Source organism: Equus asinus, chromosome 1, assembly GCF_041296235.1.
Source record: "Equus asinus isolate D_3611 breed Donkey chromosome 1, EquAss-T2T_v2, whole genome shotgun sequence".
Classification (NCBI taxonomy): domain Eukaryota; kingdom Metazoa; phylum Chordata; class Mammalia; order Perissodactyla; family Equidae; genus Equus; species Equus asinus.
In genome coordinates this window covers 182,880,538-182,899,888 of record NC_091790.1, presented here as the reverse complement: position 1 = coordinate 182,899,888, position 19,351 = coordinate 182,880,538, and the positions used below count along the sequence as shown (strand labels likewise).

The 19,351-nt window shown below is 46.3% G+C and overlaps 1 protein-coding gene across 2 annotated transcripts in view; it reads right to left on the bottom strand.

Annotated features, from left to right (window-relative positions):
- SND1 (staphylococcal nuclease and tudor domain containing 1) overlaps positions 1-19,351 on the bottom strand; it is a 407,603-nt gene that overhangs the window by 33,956 nt on the left and 354,296 nt on the right. The gene's annotated exons all lie outside the window — the stretch shown is intronic.

Here is a 19,351-nt window from a genome sequence, read left to right as displayed (position 1 = left end):
ACATGTTGACTCTCCTTATTGGGTTAAGCACAGTGATTTTTTAGTGTACCTAGGTCACACAGTGACCAAACTCTGGTTCTCTAAGGGAAAAATTACAGGCCTTGGAAAAAATACAGTCCAGCTTGCTTGGTCCTAGCCTTGGTGGGGTGCAAGTCCTATGTGACCTCTAGAACTACATGGGAGCTTTGCTCTGAGAGAGGAAAGGGTCTGACCTGGAGGTGATGAGCCCTGGCTTGGTGCCTTGGCAGATGCTGCCTGACCAGCCCAGCCTGAGCACCGGCAATGGCTCCACTCAGCTGAACCAGCAGAGCTTTCATACCTAGAGGGAAATGTAGATTCGCTTCTCTAGTCGCATGTCCTACCACCTCCCATCCCTCTTACACTAACTGCATGGACTCTCTGATCTGGGGAGACTGAGCTATGTATTCCCTAAGCAGACACTGAAATGTCACGTCTCCATGCTTTTCTACACGCTGTTTGTGGCACAGACGTCCCAATTTCCACTCTTTCCTTCTTTCTTAGTAACAGGCATCCTTTTAGTCCAGGTATCCAAGTGACCAGCTAAAAGACTCCCCTCTCTCACTGGTCACACCACTGAGATTAGCTGATGTTTCTGTGTGGGGCTTTTAAGAAAACATTTGCTCTTGTTGGGCTTTCTCCCTGTCTTTTGGCATCCTGACTGGCAGGAACATGTGGATGGCTGGGCTCCACAGGCACCCTGGATCTTGAGAATGGAATCCATGTGCTCAGACTCACTGAACAGGAGGATGTGGAGGCCTGGATCCCTGTTGACACTGGGAGTCATTGTACCACTCCAGGATTGCCTATCTCTGGACTTCTTAAAAATGAGAATGAAGTAAACTTTAATCTTGTTTAACTAAGCAAATGCTGTTTTTGGTCTGTATCAGCAGCTGAATGCAATTCCTAACTGATGCACTGGTATCCCTCTCTGGCATGCGTGTCCTTCCTCTACCCTTGGCTTGGCTGATGCGTACTCATCCTTAAAAACTCAGCCTAAGCAGTACTTCCTCCAGGAAGTCTTTTCTGAATCCCCAGCGGTGCCTCGAGAGAATCCTGTGAGTTGCAGAGCACATATCACCCTGTACTCTGGTTACTGATGAGCTCTTGAGCCTGCCAGCTCCTTGATGGCAGAAAACATAGCTCACTTGACTTTGTGGTCCCAACTCCTAGCATGGTGCCTGACACAAGTAGAAGGTCAATACATGTTTATAAATACATTGAATGAAAAGAAAATCCAGATGTGGATCACTGGCACTTATTTATTGATTTGTCTTTTAAGAATGTTTGATTCAAAGAACATAAAAGGAAGATAATCTCAGAGAAACAAGGCCTTTCTTTCTTTATTACTGATCCAAACATAGTCACTAGCATTTAGTATCTGAGGCAAAGGCCTCCTGTGAGGACCCATCACATTATGGCTGTACCCTTCCAGCTACTGCCCTGAACGCAGGTTCTGTCCAACAGCTAGGTCACCCAGGGAGTGGATCATAAATACTCTAGGCAAGAAGGCTCTGCAGTTTCCACTTCCACACCTGAAGGAAAGACCAGTAGCTCCTTACTACAGCGAAGATGGAAGGGAATGAACATTTACTGAATGCCTGCTGTGTGCCACACACTGAATTACGTTCACAGACATGCATGTTGCCTTAGCTAATCATTACAACCTTCCTCTGAAGTGGTTATTTTTAGCCTCACTTTGATAAGGAAATGGAGGCTCAGAGAGGTTAAAGAACTTATCCAAGGTCATTTGGTAAGCAGAGAAGCCAGAATTTGAACACAGTCTTGCCTAATTGCAGAGCCTGGCTCCTGTCCCTAAACCAATGGGCAGAATGATTTGCTGACATCAGGGGGAATTGCACTCCCAGATGTCTACAAGTTTTCTGCAGCTCTGACCCAGGGAGTGGGAAGCCCGTTAGGGGCTTGGAGTGGAGGATGCAGGCATGCTGAGAAATGCCAGGAAGGGAGACTTGGGGAGAGGCATCTGTCTTCCTGCTGGCCCTGGCTGCTCTGCTCTTGGGCCGAGGGGTGATGTGTCAGTACAAAGGAAGAAAGTCATTAAGAAAGCTCAGATTCCCCTCCGCACAGATTTGCTTGAGCTCATTTCCCCAATGATCCCATGCTGAGCACTCCAGTTAGCAGTGTTCTGGGCTCATTACCCTTGGGACTCGTTGCATCTATTCTCTGTTGGTTGCTCAGCACGAGCCCAGCCCCGGGAACTCATCATCACCTCCCTGACTGCCTGGGAGAGCCACCGGCTGCAACCTCTTCTCTTGGGCCTGTATCAGGAGGTGGTCAGGCTAGGGCATCCCCTTGTCAAGAGGTCAGTAGATTTCACGGCTCCAATTTTATTCCGTCCCTGCAGCCCTGGACTCTGCAGAGGAATGCTACAGCAGACACCCAGAGAGGGGCTCCTTTAGATCCCTGCGGTGGTAACATCAACCACACTGAGATGACAAGGACAAAGGAAACTGTGGTCCGACAGAGATGTCCAGGGGAGGGACGCAGGCTGTGGAGAAGGTAAATATGAAGGATGAGCTAAACCTGGCCCACCTTCCTACCTCCCAACCCCAACTGGATCTGCTTCTTAATCCTTTAACCAAAACAAAAGCCTTCCAGCTTCCTCAACTGAAAACTAAGTTTATAATTGAAAAGCGCAGAGAATTTATGGCCGTAGAGATGAAGAAATTTAAAACTCATAACTATCTGCAGGCCAATAGATCAGGCAGATATCCATCCATAAGAATGACTCTTTGCGGCAGATATCCATCTCATTAAACTCAACAGTCAAGACAGACTTTCCCCACATCACAGAGATGCTGTGTATATGGTTTTCTTCTCACCTTTCTGAGTATATTCATCAGCCCATTTTGTCTCCTCTGTTGAAATCGTTCTCAGAATTACAAATTGCTGAGCGGCAGCAGAAGTTTTAAATTAAGCATTCATGGGCGTAGGTGAGCTCGGGAAATGATGGTGGGTCGTGAGGCAAGCAGGCAAGATTTAGTGCCTGTGTGTGGGGAAAAGCAGAGGCTCATCAACAAGTCTGGATCGAGCAGGGGACAGAGGAGCCAGGCAGAGGGGGAGAAGGAAGAGGGCTAGGGAGGAGGAATTTAAAAGCTCTCTGGTCAAAGGGCCAGACATGCTGCATGACAAAACGAAAATTATTGGAGACTTTGAACCACTGCTAATGCCAACCTCCGTGCAAGGCATAAATATCTGCTGTTCAGAAAAATGTATATGAGAGGTGGGGACCTTGGGAGGACAGTCAGCCAGGTGCTTGTGTGTTCCTCCACTTTCCTTTGGGCATTTACAGGTCCACGACTCCACCTCTTCTAGCTAGTTCTGTGGGGACTATCAGGGATTGACCCCAGGTATAGGACAGCAGAGGCTGTACTAGAAAGGCTGGCTTTGAGGTTACCTTGGGGCAGTACTCCTTTCCTTTCCACCTAGGTTTGCCTTAGGAGGTGAAATCGCCTGTCTATTCCCTGTCTTACTGCCCCTGGAGGGCCATGGAGAAGGCCCCCAGGCCTGTGGTCTATGGAGCGCTGAACAAGCACGCTTGCGTATATGCTGCTGCTGCTACAATGGACGACCTCGCGGGTCACTCATTCAGTCCCTGCAAGGTGGCCTGGGGGACCGCAGATGGCTTACTGACAGCGGCCTTAATGGTGATCAGTGGTGCAGGGAAGACGGGGCAGCAGCAGGCCCACCACTCCGGGGGTCCCGTCCCCTGCACCAGCCATTCTCATTACCTTGGTGTATTTTCTTTTATTGCAGAGGCGCTCCTGTGTGTGGGCAATAAAGCTTTGACTGCTGCACTCCACAGGCTTGGGGTGGGGGAGAGCACAGCTTGCTGAAATAGGGAGGGTGGGGCGAGGGGGCCCAAGCAGGGGGCTGCTTCCCTAAGGTGCACCCCCAGGGGAGCAGTACCGGAGAATCCTTCCCCGTGTGAAAGGCCCTTTGAAGACCAGCAGCAGAAGGAGCCACTCTCAAACTCTGGCTTCTGCCCACCTAGCCTCCCATTCATCTGGGATCCCCATCCTCTGCTTGCTGGTTTTGCACCCCTCCATCCCTGCCTCCCCCAAAACACCTCATTTTTTTCACCTGCTATGTTCCACTCTCTTGCTCCCGGGCTGACCTCTTTCTCCCATCGTCCAGACATCCCTCTTCTGTCTTTTGAACAATTTTGTGTTTCAATCTTCTAGCTAGTGGGAGAAAAAATACCTTCCAAAGTGACTGGCCTCTTGCAACATTTTTCTTTGACACCTGTGAGTCATTCAGAGCCCTGACAGGAGGGCAGGCAAAGGGGAGAGAATTACCTGGCACAGCCTCTGACAGAGGTGGAAACAGGGTGGAGTTCTTCACTTAAGGGCCAGCAGCCTTGGGAAATGGAAGTGCCGGAGTGGCTGGGGGTTAGAGAGGGTCTTCTTGAAGTTTCAGGTACAGGCTTGTATGGGATAAAAGAGGCTTTAAGGAGAGGAAAGGGAAGCTAACTGGCTTACTGCCAAGACACAGGCTGAAAGAGCTTCTCGCAGCCCAAAATGGTTTACAAACATAGAATCATTGCCAAACTTGTCCTTGTCAATTTGAAAGCCTTCAAATGCCATAAATGCCTCTCTAATGAGACCTTCTAAAGAGACCCTTCCCCACCAATTGTCTACAACACACTTATTTAATCTGGTCACATCCCACCCAAAATACATTTGCAAAATTTTTACTTACACCCATTTGATTTATGCACTATTTTATATCAATCAACTTAAGATAATTATGTATCAATTCTGTATGAGACCAGCACTGTCCACACAGGAGCCATTAGCTCTAAACTAGAAGTTTCTCATGGGTAGGGGCTGGAACTCGTCTCATCACATAATTTTATTGACTATCATTCTCCTGCCCCAGGGGACCCATGAATGTAACACTGAAATCCCAGTGGAAATGATTTTCAGGGCACAAAGTAGGGTGGGATATAAGACTGGCATTCCAGACACAGCCCATCGGGCCAGACTTTGGACAAGGAGATGGATTTCGTCTGATTTCCCTTGACGGACGAGTTGTGTTCAGCAAACAGCCCGGCATGCGGCTGTCACTCTGATGCTGAGTTCTGACAGGCATCGATCAGGCTGCAGTGTGAGCATGCAGATACACACACAGGCCTCGTCAACATCCTTGGCTTGGAAGACAGTTATATATGGGGCCAGGATGGCGACACTCCCTCAGTGGATGCTGCCACGAAGGAGACTGTACTGGTGGGGAGAAGGAGACAGGATGGAGCCTCTTCAAAATGCTCATTCCTGGGTGGGCAAACAAGCTGTGGCCATGAAGTGAAGTGAAAAAGGGGAAGAGGGCCAGATCCAACTTTGACAGGCAGGCTGCCAGGAAGAGAGCTTGTTCAGGGCACTGAGACAAGCAGATAGGGGCACTAGGTGAAGGCTGGTGAAAATGGCCTGCAATCTGGGAGTCTGAGCAGAAGAAAGGGCGGGCTGGCAGTTCCAGCCTTCCCTCCTGCTCAGCAGCTCTCCTGTGCCTGATGCTGCCCTCACAAAGCCCGAGGGAATCACAGAACACCCTACTTGGTCATCTTAGTCTCCCTCCTCACACCTCTCAAAGATGATCAGCTTCCATTCAAATATTCCATAACAAGAAGCTCTCTACTGTTAGAAAAGTCCTCTTTCAAGTTGAGACCCACAAATCTGTCATTCCTCCTACTGGGCTAAGTTTTGTAGTCTGGAGCAATTTGAAACAAATCTGATCCCTTTTCTTATTTACTAGTGGGTGACTCTGGAAAGTTCTCTGATCCCAACCGTCAATGAGCTCAGAGGGCTGGTCTGAGGGTTACATGAGAAAGATTCACTTGAGAGTTAGCATTAGCAACTCCGGCACTATGGTTAGCACAGCAAGTACACAAAGTGTCTGGTTCCCTGCCTCCTTCTATGTAACAGCCATTTGTATTATTAATGTTTATACTCTGTCCTTTCTCTCCATCCTTAGTGGTTTCCATTACCCCCTGGACCTGAATCCCACATCCTATACCACCTGGTCCCTTCCTAGGAATGGTCCTCCATTTATTAAGAACTCTTTAAAAACGCAATGCTTAGAAATGAACACAATATCCCAGATGTTGCTTAAGCAGAGCAGAATAATTACCTTCTTCAATCTATACTATTTCTCTATTAATGCAATTTTTATCAGTCACTTCACTGTTGTTAGCATACAGTTTGTAGTAAGCAGAACCCCCTGGGGTAATTTTCAAAGGAATTGGAGTCAAGCTAGGTCACCTTCATCTTGTAATTGTGTAACTGATTTTTTGAATTTACACACAGGACTTGGCATTTGCTACAACTGGTAAATTACATTTCACATTCTAAGTTGCAGTCCACCTCTCTCCACACTTGTAAGAAATTTTGAACCTTGATTCTCTAACAACACAGTCTTGTGTTGTTTGTTAGAAGTATGCCTTCTGGGCCTCTGCCTAAGTCTTAGGAAGGGTGGACCCACCTAGGGGCAGAAACTTAAACTTGCACGTGGCTCCAAGATGCCCCATGTGTAAGGATTTGGTGAATACTGTCGAGAAGGAAAACCCTACGTGGGAGCCTGCGGGAAGCCCTGGAGGCAGAGGATTCCAGGCAGAATTGGAGGACAAGGTCTGAATTCTACCCTCTGAAACCCATACCCCTCCCTCCATATTTACTGGACCTGAGGTTTTCAGGCAAGTGAAGCTACTGCCATTTACAGGCACCCAGAGATGGTTTTAGGGGAAGAATCTGCATTAAAAACAGACATGAGGCAAAGAAGGGCTCAGAAATATCTAGGAAATGATGCTCTTCCTCAGCTTGGGAGGACTGACTTGGCTCTGTCCCCTCCCAGAGACCCTCATCTCAGCAGCTCTGCCTATCTTCTTGGAACAATGGTTCTCTCGAATAATTATAGAAATTCTCTGGGGACGGCTGGCTGGGTCACAGGTAGATGGCTGTGGAAATGAGGAAGGAGCTTGGCAGCAGCACAGAAAGTGGATTTGTAGGCGACATGATAAATGGAAGAGAGATTTGGGCCCAAAGACCCGGGGAGGATGGTGTGAGGGAGGAACAAAAAAATCAGCCAAGAACTTGAGGCCAAAGTGAGCTTTTTTCATAGACGGCTCCAATGGCAAAACCTCTGGGCATCTGAGGGGGGCATGGGACTTGCTTGGGGGTCCAACCCGTGGATTTTACATGGCAATAAGGTCCTCTTTCTGGATAGTTCGGCACAATGATCTCTTTGCTCTGGTGCAGTAACTGAATCACTCAGGTCAGTGAAAGCAAAACTGGCAGAGGCTTTCTTTTCTTGGTGTGAGAGCCGAGGCTGTAATAGTGAGTTATATGGGGAAAGGCGGAAGGAGGGGAATGATGAGGTGTGGGACCCTCACTGTACTTTTCAGGACCTGCTGGGTCATACTGACTCAATCTAGCTATGAATGATATAAAAATGGAGTTAAGACTGCCAGAAAACAGTGGCTTTTGCAGACATTCTTTTTCTCCATAGGGGCATTCAAACAGAAGAACCCTCCACATACAAAAAAAGAGGAAGAAGAGAAAGAAAAGGATGAACTGGGTAAACATTTCTTTCTGTTAACTACTCTCTTACACACAGATAAACACGTGCATATGCACACACGCACATGCACCACCTCTTGGTTCAGCCTTCTTATGAAAACCAGATGGGACCAATCATGTGGTACCCGAGGCTATCTGCCTAGGATACAGGGAGGTCAATTCTTCTTGATGCAGAATGCAGTGCTCTCTGGGAAATTTTTCCTATGTGTGTGTTTACCCCGGCCTCCCTGGTTCTAGCCAAGCTTTCGTTTTTTGAACCTAAGACATCAGCTCAGAACCTCTTTCACCTTTTCATCACCTTCAGAGACCCACTGTGCCCTTGATCCCACTGTTCTATCCCTTCCTGCACTCGGGGGCTCTTTGGCGACTTTCTTCCCGTAACTCTACTTACTAACAACATTCCCATTTTATGGATGAGGAAACTGAAGGGTAAAGAGTTAGTGCCTTAGGTCTAAGGCCATGCAGCCAGAAGTGACAGGGCCAGAATTCAAAAGTGGATCTCTGATTCCTACGTCCACACTACTAACCACCTATATGCCATCCTGCTGCACTCACATGTCCTTACACTGGATGCTCCTCAGGCCTTCTGGTCTTATCGATAAGTTTAGAGGTGGTAGGTGGTTAGAATCATGGTAGACACAAGAGGAAAGGGAAGAAAGAGGGGAACAGGTGCATCCTGTGTCAGGATGGCACCGAAAGAGAAAACTGTCCTCCTGGGGAGGGAGGAAGGGGGTGGCTTGGGGAAATGAGTGGTGGTGAGAGGAGGGGCCAGGAAGGAGGAGGGCTGGGATATGAAAGCAGAGAGCCGCTGGGTCTTGTTTCTTTTATCCACAGTGAAAAGAGAAAACCTTCTGGGGGATGTGGGCAGAGCGACAGATCGATCAACGAGCCCTCCACAGTATTGTGAAACTCAGACCTGGATGGAAAAGGAAGAATGAAAAATCCTGGGGGAGGCGAAATGATGCTGGATTTGCTCCTGTTAGTGTAGCAAAGAAAAAGGGGTGAAGAGGAGAGACTGGAGAAGGAGCAGACTCTCAGGGGTAAAGGTTTTGGCCCCATGTCTACCTCCAGGAATGACTACGGGGCCAAAATATGAGGCTGCTTATAATGAGCTCTGAAAGGCTCTGCAATCCTGCTAACATTCCCCAAAGGTCCTGTTCTCTGATAGAAAGACAAACAAGTGGAAGAAGGAACTGCAGACAGGAGGGGCATTCTCCGTCTACTAATCCCAAGTGCACTGCTGCCCTCGGCCAACGCAGCAGAGGGGCACATGGCGGAGTGGTTGCTGTTTTATGGAGAGAACTGCAGGTCTCTTACAGTAGCTGGGAGACACACAGACATTGCATCGCCTGAGAACTTGATGGTACCCCTCTCCTAACAGCTTTCTGCTCTCTTGCCCCCAAAACAAAAACTGGTCCAGGCAGCTCTCCCCAGAGCCATGTAGCGGCCAGGCCACCCTGAAAGCTGTTTTCAGCAGCATCTTCCTTCTCTCCCTCCCTCTGTTCCCAAGGCTGTTACCAAACAGGCTGCGTGTTTCCCCAGTTCATCCCACTCTTTCCAATCAGTGCTAATTGAACCACTTAACTCAAAGACAATAACATTTGTCGTTTCAAACCATTAAGAAAAGCGTCTCAGTTGAGGCGTTATGCATGAGGCCTGCTCTGGGGATGGTAGTACACACTCACATACAAACATGCTCACAGCACACTCAATGTGTAAACACACACACAACAGCTCCAGGAGAAATTTTGTAAAAGTGTGGTCAGCAAGTGTCAGCCTGTCCTTCTCAGCAGCGTTTTGTGAATTGAAAAAAAAACAAAAATCGCTGTGAGTTCTAATCGAGGGCCTGCAAATTGCAGCCACGGTTTTACCCCCCTACCCTGAGCTTCTGCTTCTTGCATACTCTGAGGTCCACAAAAGAGCAGGAAAGAAGAGGAATGCAGACCTCAGGTCCCATCTTTATGAAAGGTGCTGAGAGAGGGGAGAAGGAAGAAGTACTCCCTCAGCCCACCTGGGGTTTCCTTCTCATCTTCCCTGTCATAAAGGATGACCGTAAGCAACAGCATTACAGAAAGGAGAGGAGCATGGGGCACAAAGGTCTAGCGTTACCAGAAAGACTGTCCTCTCCTACAGCTTCAACACCAGGGAGCCTTTTGGAACAAGTGGAGAGGGCTCAGGAGAAGCAGAGTTACAGGCAAGGACAAGGGACTTGAGATGTGCTGCTCTGCCCTCAGGGGCCAGGTGAGGAAAAGTGAGGGGAAGAAGTACAACAAGAAGGGGTGAAACACACAAGTGAGCAAAGGGAGAGAAGAACATGGGAGACGAGGCAAGAGAGCAACCCCAAACCCACTGTAACACTGTGGGCAGAAGGATGAGAAGGTATGGTTAGAGTGACTTAAGACAATGAGTGGAAATAGCTCAGGGCTAGGGACAGGTCCCTGGGTTCTAAGCTTAGCTCTCCCACTACTTTATGTCAGTATGACTTTAAGGTAAGCCACTTAACTTTTGGGTTTCTGAGCTTCCTTCAAGCTCTCAAACAACTCAGAGTCCAAGCCTTGGCTCTGCACCCCGAAGCTGCATGCTCGGTTCCATCCCCTCTCTCATGCTCCCCTCCTGCTGGGACCACGGCCAAAACTGCTCTGGTGCAGCTCCTTGTCGTCTGACTTTTAGGGCCTCTCCTCATCCTAGCTTGCCTCCTTTTGAACTTTGGGGCTGTGCCAAGAGGGGTTGCCTCTTCGGTCACAGGGTTGCAAGACTGCTGCCTTCCCTCTTAAAGCCCCACTGAGTAACAGCAAGCCTAATCAATTAACCAATGGTTGCAGGATCACAGAAAACAGGAGATACAATTAGAATGCAGACAGGCAAATGCTAGTGTGACATTCAAAAAGGGGGGAAAAGAATGGAGCAAAGAAAAGGAAAGATGGTGAATTCCATGATCCACAGTAAGGAAGCTTATAGTCTGTCCTGGACCAAATCCCAGAGCCAGCTGTTGAAACAGAGTTTGGGAGCTCTTAGAAAGCACTCATCATTAGGAGATGACACATGTTCATGAAAAATAAGTGAGTCTAACCTCACTTCCTTTGGAGGTGGGGTCACTAGTCTGTAAGATGAGGAGTCTATCATAAACGTGCTTTTCCCGAGGGACTGAATTATTTCAGGTGGGTCAATGACGGGGCACAGAATTACAACCACAAACTCAGTTATTCCCTTTTCAATTATCTCTCAACTGTTCTGATTAAGTTAAGAAGAAAGTCTTGGTTTACTGCTAATCTGTCTTTAACAAAAAAGGGCAGACCTCAGGCTCAGAGCCTTGAAGGCAAACAGAATTTAGCTGGAATTCAGGAACACTGTTCTGTGTTCTCTGTATTTATTTTTAAGGTTTCCTTTCGTCTACAGTAAGTGATACATTTCCATTTAACGAAGTTTCCTTTAAAATAATTTCAGAAAGAATGTAGTGATTTAAGGAAATAATAGTCTGGGGGTACTTGGATCTGGCAACAGCACACAGATGGTACAAGGAAACCCGAGGTTTGGGGGAGATACGCTGTAAGTTCAGTGTAGCCGGGCGCTGGCAGGGAAGGAACCACGTGGTGGCACCTAGGCTGCCCGAGTCTATGGGCGTGCACTGTGGAAAGGCCCAGTGGTTACCCACTCAACAGCCATTTCCGCTTTTCCTTGCTGGCAGGTCGCCATCATTTTTCCTTGTGGTATCTGTATGTAAGTCAGGAAAATTATTTTTTTGTGCACAGACCTCTCTGTCACTTGAGGGAAACCTATGGACGCTTTCACAGAATATTTTTGAATATATAAATTAAAATACATAGAACTGCAAAGGACGCCAATTACACTAGAACAGTTAAAAGCCCACCTAAATCAGGATATAGTCAGTATATGAGCTTCTTTATTAACACACTAAATAAGAAGATCTAGCAGTAGGTCTAAAAACTGTAATTTCAAAGCAGTGATAAGAGTAAATAATATTTTGGAATTCCTGCAGCTATTATAATGTGATGAAAATCTCTGTGACTTCTCTTGGTGATAAAGTCATAGATAACACCAGTTTTACTATGATTTGTTGCTTACATTCATTTCAAAGGAAATGCTAAATTTGAGTTAGAGGTTAATAAAAATAAAGATGTAATTTTTTTCCTATCTAAATTCGTGGACCCTGTGAATCCCTGGTCTCAGGCAATCACTGGGGTCGGGGAGGAGAGTCCTCTTTCCTGGTGCCACATAACAGTTTAGGAGTGTCATCCAAATCTGGATAATAAGATGTAAGGGCAAGTCAGGTGAAAGGCATGCAGAGAAGGATATTTTGCTTTTAAAAGGAGATGCACAAAATAAGAAACTGTGCTTCTGTTGCCTTCGGAGATTGGTGTGTGAGTATGCAATGCCTGGAGCTATGGCAACCATCTTGCAGCCAAGAAAGACACTTGTGGTCATGCTGACAGATGCCAAGATTCTTTCCTGGGGCCACATCTCAGTTAAACCAACCCACCCTGGAGCTGCCCTGCTTTGGTTCTGACTTCTTATGTGAGATGATAAATCTCCTGCTTGGATGTTCTATTACATGCAGCACAAAACACTTACAGCCTAAAGTGACCCATGAGCCTTTCCCATAGTTACATATATCTTTTTTGAACCTCCACAACAAAACTAGGTGGCTGGATCCCCTAATATTTGAGTCACAGGGGTTGCTCTGTGTCCCAAGCCCATCTCTGCCTGTTTTTTCAGCCTCTTAGGCTCCTCAATGCAGAGCAAGAGAGCTGTCTAATAGGAACTGACAAGATGGAGGCCGCAGGGACTGCTGATGACAGGAGAGCTCTTAGCAAAGGATGCCACCCAGAGCATCGGCTTAGAGCTCTATTCTGGGTGCAATGACTAGGGTAGGGAGGAAGAAGAGTCAGGGTTCCTGAAGAGTTGGTCTCAAAAAGAGGGCACAGGAGGTCCAGCACAGCTGTGAAGTCAAGAGATAGTGAGAGAGTCTAGGTTTCCAGGTTCTTAACTGGTTCTGATGCAAATATCAGGGCTGATGCCACTCCAGTTCTTTACAAGAGATCCTTTTTCTTTTTCCTCCATTGGTCCATATCTGTCTCTAGTTTCCATTAGATCAATGTACAAATTTCTCAACTCATAGTCATAAATCTGATAGAAAGCTTGGAGAAGATATCAGACAGACCCTATAATCTCTCCTAATCCTGTAATCGGGAGCTAAACCCAGGACACAAGTGGATTTGCAAAATAATGATTTTAGAAACTCAAATGGCATTAGCAATCCACAGAGACAAATGTACACAACTGAATGAAACTCATCAATACAGAAAGAAATAGATTCCTTCTACTCCATATGAATTATGTGGAAAAAGAAAGGATCGAATAGGAAAAGACATAATTATGCCTCCGAGGCTGAGAGCAAAGCCATCTCAAGGCCCTTCTTGAAGGTTCTCTTAAATTTTAAGTTTTGGGAGTAAAAGTAAGAGGAAGAATAAAAGGTAGGGAAGGGAAAAGAAAGGGAAGGCCCCTTTATTTTAAACCCCTTAGTATTATCTTTTTTTGGGGGGAAAAAAATGAATGATTTCAGCAATGTGAGAGCAAGCAAGGAAGGATTTTTAAAATAAGCATGTTGTACATGCACAAGCCTCATGCAGAAAATTCCTTGGTAACCAGCTTTCAAGTCATTGGTTTCAGAATTTCTGCTCACCTCACCTGCTCCTGGGGACAAAGGTCTCTGTGAGACAGACAGGGCTGCATTTGTCTACAAAGCCTCTTTCTTCAGGAGCCTGCCTGTCCCTTTGTGGATGGCACCTGAATAAATCTTTCTGTGCTACATGTCAGGGCTGCAAAGCTCCTTGACTGCACTGAGAGGTGAGTAACACACAAACCACAAGTGCCACTGGCCCAAGGGTGGGACAGGGCACTGGAGATGGGTGGTGGGTCTGGGAAAAACTTTCCTTCAGCTGAACTGAAATATTACCTGGGGTTTTCTTCTCCTCCAAGTATCCCAATGTGACAGCACCGAGTCTGTGGGTGAGTTTCTGAGGAGGGCAACATCTCTGTTTCTTTTAGGGACCAAACATTCCTCAGGAGAAGCTGAGCAAAGGCCAGCGCAGGAGGCCCTACTCTGCTAGCTTTTGGCTCCAGACACAGCCTCTCTCAGGCCCACAGCCGTTCCTAGAAGTTTCTAAAATAAAATGATTAGAAGTATTTGTCTGGTTACACTGTCCTATTTAATGAACCTCTTTAGAAAGTGCTGCACTGTTTAGTATAGGTACATTATTTATGATGGACTAAATATGGGCAACCATATATATATATTTTTTTGGTGAGGAAGATTGTGGCTGACCTAACATCTGTGCCCATCTTCCTCTATTTTGTATGTGGGATGCTGCCACAGCATGGCTTGATGACTGATGTGTAGCTCCATGCCTGGGATCTGAACTCGCGAACCCCAGGCTGCCAAAGCAGAGCACACGTACTTAACCACTATGCCTCTGGGCCGGCCCCTACAACCATATGTTTTGATCATATTTTTGTTCAGAGTGGGACATCAGGTCTTTGGTCAATATATTCAAAATAATTAGGGCAAATGAGACACAAAGAGGGTTTTAGTGCTGGCAAAGGTGAAGCCAGTATGAGAAATGCAGCAGCACTGAGCTATGAGGGGACAGGGAGAACTGGTGTCACCTCTGAGATGGGCCACATGATGAGACAAAGTTCGGCCAACCTCTCAGCTTCTCTCACGAAGACATGCAACCTAACACTGAGATGCTCAGAGGGACCAAAGACTAAGACATCCCACGCCACCTCTCATTTGCCAGCGCTTACTGTCCTCTAGGCTCTTCTTCAACACTTAATTCTTCTCCTTCCTAGAAAACAGTATTTAATGAGAATGGTCTTGTTCACCTAGGCAAGCAAGTCAAGGTTATGTGTTTAGAAAACTCATTAATAACAAATAACATTCTTAAACAGACAGGCAGGAGCTGGCAGGGAGCCAACTCCTACAGCGGCACTGAAAATGGGACAGGGTAGTGATGGTGGTGCTGAAGGCCACAGATGAACAGGCGGGGCTTCCTATCAGAGCTGGAACTCCTCTTGGCCTCAATTTGATAAAGAATTTTACCCTGCAGCTACCAGATATACAGGGGCAGAGGGTCTTATTTCTGTCCCTTTTCAAACAGGAGCAAAAGACTGCTTTAACTGGTCAGGAAACTGAAAAGGCTCAGGCCAACACCGGGTCTGGCTGGCTGAGAGAAAGATGAACCAGTCCAGTGGAGTACTGGACACAGGCTACATCTTTCTCTCTGAGGCTTCCACTGGAGAGAAGAATTAGGATGTCCTCGATTTGTTGGTTGGTTGGTCTTTTTATATTCCTGTCTCTCTTTTTCACTTAACTGTCTCTCTCACGTGCATATATGCGGTCTTGAATGGATCCCCTGGACTGCCATTTGAAGGCGGACTGCCAGAAGCTAGGGCAGGAAGGATACAACTTTAGTTGCTCTGTGTCTGGGATCTCAAGATGGTCTCCTCTTGGGGAGGGATCCCCAAGGGCTTGCTGCCAGCTCCAAAGCACCACCAAGTTGCTGGGCTAGAGAGGTCAGTTTGGGGGGAGGGGGCCGCCCCTGTCCAGCCCAGAGACTGCTCACTTACACAAAGAATCCTTTCAGAGTTATTGGCTGGCAGGGCTCCTCACAGACTTTTTCCCCCAGGGCTTGTGCACTGAATACAAATCAGGTAAGCTCACTGGGCTGCCACACAAACTGGCCCCAGTCACCAAGAAAGTAATACAGAATGAGGGCTCCTCTAGCAAGGCTGCCAGTGTCCAAGCAACAGGGTAGGAGATTCCCAGATCCTCAGCTGGTAGCCCTACAAAAGCGGGGCTTCGGCAACTCTCATTGGACCAGAGCCATTTCAGTCTGGTGTCCTGCAGAGAAATAGTTTAAGGTAGACCAACACAACAGGTTCCCAAGAGCATGCTGCTTGGCATTCCTGGCTGGCAGTGAGGCCAAAACTGAGATGGGGGTTCACAGCCAAGAGGTGGTCTTCTGGGGTGAGGCAGAAGAAGCTTCAAGGTAGTCATGCTACCTTTGTTTAGAAATAAACTAATCTACCTATCTGGCCAAATCCCGAACTGTTATGAGAGACAGTAAGTGAAAGAGAGAGCACACGAACAGACCAACCAAAACCCAAAAAGTTGGGAAATTCTAACTCTTCTCTCTAAATCTGATAGAGGAGTTGAGGGTCTCAGCTCCTTTATTTCATCTTCGCCCATCCCAAATTTCTCTAGATACAAAGGTGATTCCCTCTGGAAGTATTTGCAGGTCAAGTTGCATCTGAAAACAGGGACTAAGAGCAGGCTGGAGGCTGGGTAGATTTAACTCCTGAAGAGGCTCATATCATAATGAAAAAGGAATGGAACATCCAGGAACCTGGGTGTCAGCCAAGCCACCCATCGGTCGTTTGATGACTCATGGGGAAGCCAGTGGTGTGAGCTCCGGACTGGCCTTCTGGTGTTCCCAGTGCTGTACAGCCCTCCACATAGGGTAAAGAGCTCATCCTTTTGCTCAAGGATTGCGGTGAGGTGAGGGTGGTCACAACAGCAACTAAGAGACAAAAATTCAAGCCCACATTTCCATTTGGGGCCCTCCAGTTCTTCCTCTGCAACTCCTGAGATGAGACAAATGAACCCACATTACCAGGGCGGTACTGGATGACGAACTGAGGCCATACCAATTGGAACTAAGAAAACCCTAGCTACAACTGAAGCTGGCAGCATAAAATTGAAAACAATTAACAAGTCATGTAAGGTAGCTTGATGGTCACAGATGCTGATCCACAAAGAAAGTGAACAACAGATCAAGAAGGCTGGCAGAGAGAAGCCAATGCCAACATGGCACCACTCTACAAACTGAGGCGATTAGAACGGCTTGGAGGCCACGGAAAAGATGCAAGAAAGTGCACAAAGGACACAACAGATTTCAAGCCAGATTGAACAGATTAAAAACATGGAGAAAGTTCCAAGCTGAGTACACTTCTTAAATTCAGTCAGAAATTTCCTATGGTAAGTATAAAAAGTATGTTCTCATCTTGTTCACACTTTTTAAACTGTAAGTTTTTCTCTGGAGCAGTGAGCTGCCTAGTAAGGGGATCTAGAATATTCCTAGGAGAAAAGCCCTAAGCCATGTGGCTTTTTTAAAAAAAAATTCTGTGACATACTCATGGTTGAGGAAAATGGAGTCACAAGATGAAGAAACATCTTCCCCTCAAGGCAAATGGGAAAGAAAGTCAATGACAAAGCTGGACCAGGACCCAGGTGGCCAAGGCTCCCCGTCAGATCTACCACACTGCTGTCTGCTTCCTCTCCCCCTGAGGGTTTTAAACAAAGAGTTTGTTGATGGAATTGTTTGTTCTTTGGTCATGCAAAATTTGGGACTGACAGCTAATAGAGATGAGGACCCTGGACAGCAGCTCTGGGCTCCTCTCACTGCCCAGCCAGGTGCCCACCGACTGTGCAATAGCTCAGGCACTCAGTGGGATATTTATAGCTGCCTTTAAATTTACCCAGCTCTCCATAAAGCGAGGTAATGGGGCGCCCTTTACTGCTGCTCATGGTGATTGTCCTAACATTCTTTAATTAGCAAAAAACGTTGGCACAGCCACTTTCAAAGCATTTGATCTTACTGTCCTGGTGTTCCCTATTGCCGGCTCAACAGCCCCCACTCCCTTTGGAGAAAATGCACTTTAGCAAATTTGAAAATGACAGGCATGTGTGTACATGAGCACAGATAAGTGTATCTGTGTACCTATGCTCACTCTTTTGCTCACTCCTCACATATCCACAACTGCCAAGGACTTGTGAGCCTTTATGATACCTCCATAAAATTCTCTCTCATAAATCTGTCAGCAAGGGGCTGGGAAATCTAAAAATTGAGGACTGGAGAAACCTTAAGATTACCAGGATCCTCTTTAATTTTCCCAGTATTGAAAAAAAAAGTAAAGCTGGTAATTTTTCACCTATCTTTTCAAAGATTACAGGGTTAGGGCTGTGGATATACCATTAGGGAGGCCTGAGCTCTTATTCACATGGGCCAAAGAAGAGTTCTCTTTCTTCTGATCTAGGCACTGGGCACAAAATGGGAAGGACCTCTGCCTTCATGTGGGTGTACAATAAACAGGTAAACACATAAACAAGATAATTTCAGATAATGGTAAATAAAATAAGAAAATAAGACTCGGTGATGTGACTCTGACTGGTGGGGCTACTAAGGTAGTCTAAAGACAGGCAGTCACAGAAAGTCTCTGTGAAGAGACCTGCTCAAGAAAGAGCCAACCACTTGAAGACGTGGGGGAGGGACATTCCAGGTAGAGGAGAGAGCAAAGGCCCTAATGGGGAGAATCAGCTTCAAGCATTCCCAAAGAAAGAAGAGCAGTATAGCTGAAGTGTAGGGAGTGAGGAGGAAGACGATGACAAAACATGAGGGCAGAGGTGGAGGCAAGTCATCATGGCTTAGGGCCCGTGGCCCACAGCGGTCTGGTTGTTATCTGAATGATAAAGGGAAGACACTGGAACATTTTAAACAAACCAATAACATAATCTGATATAATGTCACAAATATCACTTTGGTGGCTGTGGAGAATAGATAGTAGAGGTCAAGTGTGAAAATCTGTGTCTTGAACAGGATAATTTCTTAGTTTTCAATAAATGTTCTGTGGTTAAATAAGGTGTTAACGTAAGGGGAAGCTGGGTGAAGGGTACATGGAAACTATTTTTGACCTGTCCCTAAGTCTGAAATTATCTCAAAATTAATTGTTAAAAACAAACAACGAAAAACACCTTATATCTTGAATGAAGAATTGAAAAGTCTAAATTAGGTGCAATACCAAGAGCAGACAAATCCAAGGGAAAAAAAAACCACGAAGAAAAAGAAAACAATGTGTTCTCTCAATAACTGACTTTGGATAAACTCTTTCCTTCTATACCAGCTTCCATTTTAGAAATAACAGCTGGTCCTGCTATTACTGCTTGCTAAGACTGACTGTGATTTTTCCTTACTTCTAGTCCAATAATTGCCACAAAATAAGCAGTTATTAATCCCACTCTACACAAGAAGAATCCAAAACTTAAAGAAGTAACTTACATACACAGAATACAAGAAGCAGAACCAGAATTTGAACCCAGGTTTCTCTGACTCTAGAATACTTTATAACCACCATTATGGTGTAATGCTCACTGGCATACCGCTCCCCCCTCCCCCAAACACTTTTTCTCTCTCATAATGTATTTTGTAGGACTCAGTTTAGGAAAAAAATGTTCAGGCCTCCCCCAACCAAAATACGAATAAATTTATACACACATTGTGTCTATGTGCGTATAATCGCAGGCAAGGTCCCCTGATTAAGGATTGTTGGAGATATGTGAAGAGCCATTCTTACTCATAACTCTCTTAGTCCCACATCTGTATCTGCCAGGCACTGATCTTGAGGTCTGTCTTAATCTCCAATCAGCGAGAAGCTCCACATTTCTGTGACTTAGTTACCATTGAGGTACTTCTAGTATTACTGGTAAATGCTTAGATGTTTCAAGATATTTAGGATAAAATCTAGAGACCATGTAATGAAAGTGAGAAAATTATCAAGAAAAAGAATTAAGAGAAGCAAAAACAAAATAACAAGAGGTGGATTTCTTAAGTTTGTCTGGTCCGCCCGCCCCCTGCTCTTGGCTCATGTGATGTTTCTAACTGTTG